This window comes from Paramormyrops kingsleyae, chromosome 7 (genome assembly GCF_048594095.1).
Source record: "Paramormyrops kingsleyae isolate MSU_618 chromosome 7, PKINGS_0.4, whole genome shotgun sequence".
NCBI lineage: Eukaryota > Metazoa > Chordata > Actinopteri > Osteoglossiformes > Mormyridae > Paramormyrops > Paramormyrops kingsleyae.
In genome coordinates, this window is record NC_132803.1 from 8,409,312 (window position 1) to 8,415,704 (window position 6,393).

The 6,393-nt window shown below is 36.8% G+C and overlaps 1 long non-coding RNA gene across 3 annotated transcripts; it reads left to right on the top strand.

Annotated features, from left to right (window-relative positions):
- The first annotated feature begins 866 nt into the window (after window positions 1-866).
- LOC140592078 (uncharacterized) lies at window positions 867-5,131 on the top strand. Of its 3 annotated transcripts, XR_011992334.1 has the most exons (6): window positions 867-947; window positions 1,233-2,887; window positions 3,049-3,104; window positions 3,480-3,532; window positions 3,912-4,025; window positions 4,186-5,131. It is a non-coding gene; the product is annotated as an uncharacterized lncRNA (long non-coding RNA). The 3 variants fall into 3 exon arrangements; XR_011992333.1 differs by having other exon boundaries at window positions 1,233-3,104; window positions 3,380-3,532; XR_011992332.1 differs by having other exon boundaries at window positions 1,233-3,104.
- The last annotated feature ends 1,262 nt before the right edge of the window (window positions 5,132-6,393 follow it).

Genomic DNA, 6,393 nt, shown 5'->3' on the forward strand with positions numbered 1-6,393 from the left:
CCCTCCAGGACTGGAGTTGCTGACCCCATGCCTTAAAATGATGTTAAATAATGACTTACGAACATTTCAAGTTACGAACGGCCGTTCGGAACGTATCTCGTTCGTAAGTAGAGGAGCGTCTGTATGGATTTATAGGAGAACATCGATACCAAAAGATGTGTTCATTTTCCCAGATAGTATAATGCTCTTAGCACACTTTACTAGATATGTCTATCTTATTTTTCCTTACAGTTATTAACCCATTAATGTATTGCCCTATTGCACATTATATGGATATAGTATAATAAATATGTACAGACATAGATAATCTAAAACGGCAAGAGTAAGATATTTCCCCCAGAGTAGGATATTTCGTGCCTAAATAATTATGTAATAGAAATTCTGTGAGGTAGCCGGGCACAGCTGCAGGGCTGTCGTGGATGCGGCTGTAGCCTGTGCATATTAGCCGTAGCCTCATCGATTAGATCTTGAGTGGCTGTCCCTACCCAGTTTCCACGACCACATCCCCTGTTTGCTACATAGCTGTGATTGGACAGTGATTACATTTCATTGGGGCAGGATTTCAGTGTTTCCAGTCGTGGCCAAAAGCTTTGAGAATGACACAAGTATTGGTTTTCACAAAGTTTGCTGCTTCAGTGTTTGTAGATCTTTTTGTCAGGGTTCTATGATATACTGATGTATAATTACAAGCATTTCATAAGTGTCAAGGGCTTTTATTGACAATTACATTAAGTTTATGTGTAGAAAAGGCTGTTAAGTGAGCGGTTGTCGATTGTACCGTGTGTTTTGAGCAGGCATTATTTCGGCCATTGGAGGCATCACGCAGGACCCCACGTTGTTTTTTTCTTCTCTTCTTCTTCTCTTTCCTTTAGGCTGGATGCCGTGTTCAACGCTGTAGTTCTACAAAGTATTGTTGGGTTTATGGTGTAGTTGTGCGTGCATGTTGAGTAAGTATGTAGTTCATTCGTACCGCAATTGTACTTTGTAACCGGAGCAAATGTTTATCGTTTTATGCGTTTGTAATCTAAAATAAGCATATCGCGCTAATCGCAGTTCGCGTTTTGCTGTATTATTTAATGCCGCTCGGTTTAAGAGTTTTGTATGGTTATTTGCGTTTTGTACTACAAATGCTTAATATCACTTAGTTTTATAAACATTTAACAAATATAGATCCTATGTTACCTGTGAGCGGTAGTTATATGTTGATTCCTATGTTTTTATTTCTGTTTCAGTAAACCACAATTACATAATCCCCCAACGAGTATCCGGACTGTTTTATGGGTGGTGTGTTAATGCGCTACTATCCAACTATAGAATAACCTGTCAGAGGTAGGCAAATAAACCCAGTGTTCTGATCGGACACCCTGTAAAGGTTACCACCGGGAGAGAATCGGCGTCCCTTTTCTAAAACGATACTCTTTTACATTATGCAAAGAGTCAATATTAGCAGTTTTGGCCCTTCTTTTCAAGGCCTCCGCAATTTGCTCTAGCTTGCTGTCAATCAACTTCTGAGACAAATCCTGACTGATGGCAGCCCATTCTTGCATAATCAATGGTTAGAGTTGATCAGAATCCGTTTATTTTTGTTTGTCCACCCGCCTCTTGAGGATTGACCGCAAGTTTTCAGTGGGATTAAGGTCTGTGGAGTTTCCTGGCCATGGACCCAAAAGGTTGATGTTTTCTCTCACTGAAATGATGTCACCAGGTGCTTTTGTGGCAGGTCTGAAATGTAGTGGAAATTGGTTTTTTGGGATTAAGTTCATTTTCATGGCAAAGAGGGACACTGCAATTAATTGCAATTCATCTGATCACTCTTCATAATATTCTACATTGTAAAAAAAAAAAATTGTAATTTTACAGAAAATAACCGTCGTTTTTTACAGTAGTTTCTCTTTTTTAAAAACTCTGTAAAATTACAGAAATTATCCCTGAATTAATAAACCAACCTTTATTTTACGCATAACGCCAGTAATGAAAAATTACACGTATTTCACATTTTTAAAAGGAAAAATACTGTTTAATTTATACTGTATGTTTCCCATTTTCTCAAATTACATACAAATTTATGTAAAATCACAACATTTAATTGTAATTTAAAAAGTAATTCATAATTTAAAGATTTATGACCATACTAGACATTTAGCATTTTTCTTTGTAAATTTGAGGTAAATCCTATTAGTTTCACATTACTTTGACATTTAACTTCTAAGTCCAATGTTTTTTTAAATTACTCACTAAATTACTAAAAAGATTATCCAGAATGGAATTGCACAGGTGAGGCAGCAGCCCCTCACGTTTATGTAGATCATCAGCTCCATGTCTTCCAAAAGCATGAATTAGTAAATATAGAGGACTGATATACTCAGCATCCATGCATGTGTTAGTCCACCCCCCCACAATCTAAAAAAATGAGACCACATCATCACTTTTTTCTTTTAATATCTTTTGCATATTGTTGGTGTGTCAATGTAAAATGTATAGGTTGCTATTCTTTATATGCACTAAAGAGAGGTATTACCGTACATAATATTGGCATAAAAAATTAGTTAGCGCTCACTTAAACTCACGTTCATACTTCACCATTTTATTATTTTTTTTCTGGATGAACTGAACTTTTAATTAGTTAACATGAAGTGTGAACTTGCACTGATTATTGCTTAAAACACTATCAGGCTATCATAGCTCTGGGTCAGTGCTTCGAAATCTAAGCCAACCGTCTGCGCGCATGCGCACAGCAGCCCAACCGCTTCTAGCTCAGTGCACAGGCCGCAGCCTTGACGCACTTTTCAAATCGCGCCACTGATATTCATTTTGAACAGCCGCTCCTGTTAAGCATTTGACGGCGAGTAAGGTACGCTGCACAACCTGGACCAACAGCATTTCCATGGTAAGAACTTCAGTGCCTTTTAATGAAAACTGAAAACGTGAATTCAGTACAAATTTCTCTAACACTATATGTTGTGTATAGTTAAATGCACGAACTGTACTAAAATGTTCACATTTTGTAAATGCACGAAAGTATTCACGTGATTCTGTTACCTCACACAGCAGAGAAGACATAGGGACTCTGACTTCTACCCCTGCATGTTCGCAATTGTATTAAGGTGCGTATCTCACTTATACGATCACAGGATGTTTTATTTATATATATATATATATATATATATATTATTGTTTTTATTGTATAAGATTGTACTGAACACACTGGAGAATTTAAGTATGCTCAGTATGGAGAACTGAAGCGCTGACTGCTGTATATTTGCTTAACTATTTTAATGTCATGTTGAATGTTTATACTGAGATGCATATTTGGGCTCTGAAGGTGGCGTGATGCCTCTGACTATATCCCCTTTGCATGTTCACAACTGTATACAACCAGAATAAAGCAGTGGACTGAGATGGTGGACCTAATGCAGACTCCTGTGTCCTTAATCTTCATATATATTTACGCTGACTGGTCATCTCCATGTGCTGTTCAGGTGGGACTGTGGAAATTCCACCAGTACAAAGGGGCGTCCGTCACAACAACTCGGTCAGTATTGAACCAATTCTTTTCTTTTTTATTATTATTTTTTTGGCTACAGATGATGCACAAAGACCTCTAAAAACAATGCTATAGGTTTCATCATGTCAGAGTTCCCTTTAAGACTGTGTACACAGCTAGCGATTTAAAAATTCTGGCCTCATTGATGTGCATATAATCACACTCTGGAGCCCTGTCCGGTTGCTTAACCATTTAAATCATATGGAAGCAGCAAGGGTGTGCTTCCATGTCTTATCCATTTTGGCTTTGTGTTTATTTTTTTTAATAAATAATGAATGGTGGAATCTACATTTTTGTGCACTTGTGGTTATATTTTAGAACCAGGTAAGCACCAGATGATTTTTTATCATGTCCTGACATGTATTAGGTGAGACCAGAGGTGGAGATTTCAGGTCCAGAGAGTACAAATCCAGACCAAGATTTTGTTTCAACCACCCAGTTGAATATAAAAAGTCTCAGTCACAGAATACTCAACCTCTGGGTGAGACCCATCTCTTCACCTCAAAATAGAAACACTTTCTACTGTTTTTTTTTTTTTTTTTTTTTTTTTTTAACCCTTGAATCCTAGTTAACCTTTTCTTTTGAATGTTAAATTTTAATGTTCTTGTCTTCTCTCTCCCACCCCTCCTTGATGCACCAAGGATCCAGTGGACTTCTGCCAGTTTAGAAGAGGATAACTCTTTATGGGGTACAATGTACTGTCACCTTTCACGATTTCACTGTATGTTTGGTCAGGAGGGCTTGCAACATTATTAAAAAAAAAATTGTGCAAGCTACACCTCTGCAACATTGTCCCGGATTTGTATTGCATTTTGGTGGTCCAACTGACAGGGAGGTAAGAAGCAAACTTTAAACTTTTAAACTTTGAATAATGTTGCGGGACGCATTTGCAGTGGACCCTCCCAACCACTCCCACACTTGATCACCAGTTTAAAAACTATAGGTCTATACTATACTGTAGGCCTAATTCTACAAAACTGAATCTTTGCATTGTATTTAGAATTATACTGTTATAATTCTTTATGGTTTTATCGGTTTTGTCTTCTAAAATGTGTTTTTTAGTCTTAAGCTTAAAGGAAAACAGCAGCTTTTTGATTTGCTCATTTGCAGTGAACCCCAGAGTTACATAAGAGGGTGCATATGCTTCTCTTCTCTCTTTTTGCAATGCCCAGTCTGACACCATTTGCCTAGCATAATTCACTAGAAATGGATGCCATCCTTTTTAGGAGTTGTAGGCTATAGCTAGACATCTACTCCCAGTGAATTACGCTAAACTAGATTAACAGTGTCAGACTGGGCATTGCAAACACAGCTAAGAGAAGGGTATGCACCCTCTTATCTAACTCTGAGGTTGACTGCAAATTGGCTATTTTTTTAAATTATTTTATACATGGCATTTTCCTTTAACACTTCACTTAAGTTTTTTCACTTAATTCGAATGACTATATTTTACTTTAATTTTATGGTTTTTGTTTGGCATCCATTGCTGCCAGTCATCTGATATTTAAATATTTTTTTGCTTTATTGAAGGTGCTTGATAATATATTTGTAAAAAAACCTGTAAAATAAATGTATTTCTCTGCTGAACTTCCGGTGTGGTCATTTTATTGAAGGTGATTTGTTGCAAGAATTTAGGAGATTTCTGTAAAATAGCAATATTTAACTGTTGAACTTTTGGCACTGCCCTTTTAATTAAGGTATTTGATCACAATAATATTAAGAAAAAGCATAAAATAACAGGATTTCTCTTCTGAACTTGTAGAACTGCCCTTTTAATCAAGGTATTTGATCATAATATTAAGAAAAGCTGTAAAATAACAGTATTTATTTGTTGAACTTTTGGAATTGCCCTTTTAATTAAGGTATGTGATCACAATAATATTAAGAAACTGTAAAATAAGTGTTTTTATGTAAAAGAATAACGGACATTTTTTGTAAATTTAATGTTTTTGCACTTCATTTGAAAAAACATTTTACTGTAATTTTACAGTTTTTGTTTGGCAGCCGCTGCTGCCAGTCATTTGACCGTTTTTTTACAAGATTTTTTTTTACAGTGTAGAGTATACATACAAACTAAGGCAGCAGACTTAGTGAAAATTAATATCTGTGTCATTCTCAAAACTTTTGGCCACAGCTGTACTTTTTGAAAATGAAAACGAGCCGATACAGCAAAGCATAAATGGCCATTGCATTTTTGTGTGATGTGGCACAATTGCTTCGTTTAATTGTGTGTAATGTAAACCCTTCGAATAGTTTTTCTGGATGATGGTTAAATAAGATGCAAAGCAATGGAATGATGGTTTTGCTTTCATTGTCACGTCCCCCTTACGACACTCACTGAAAAGCGATGCCTCTTGTGCATTGAATTTCTAAATAGAATGGTACTAGTGATGTCCAATTGGTGAACAAATCATTCCTTTGAACTGGTCGAATCGGTTTTCAAATCTAAAAGAACGGATTAATGAAAATTTGGTAGATTTTGCGAACAGCCTTTGTTGTGTTCTGTATGATGTGGCTTTGGTGTTGGGTTTTTCCTTTAACTAAAACATTTTAAGCAATTTCTTTGCAAACTTCTTAAGGAACTCAAGATTTTATCAGGTTTTTGGAGGCTCATCGCCCCACCTCCCACTTCCCATCACGAGGGACGAGACGAAGTAGCCTCAGTTGAATCGGCGAATTTTACCAACAGCCCTCCTGTTTCGCTTTTGGCTCCAAAAAACAGCTCCCTTAACCCCAAGGGGATTTATTATGTCCCTGGTTTCCAGGGTTTACATTAAACTAGTTGTAATACTCTGAGGCTTCCTGTCTCTTGCTGGGCTGTTTCCCAGTAGACTCAGGCTCTGGTGTGA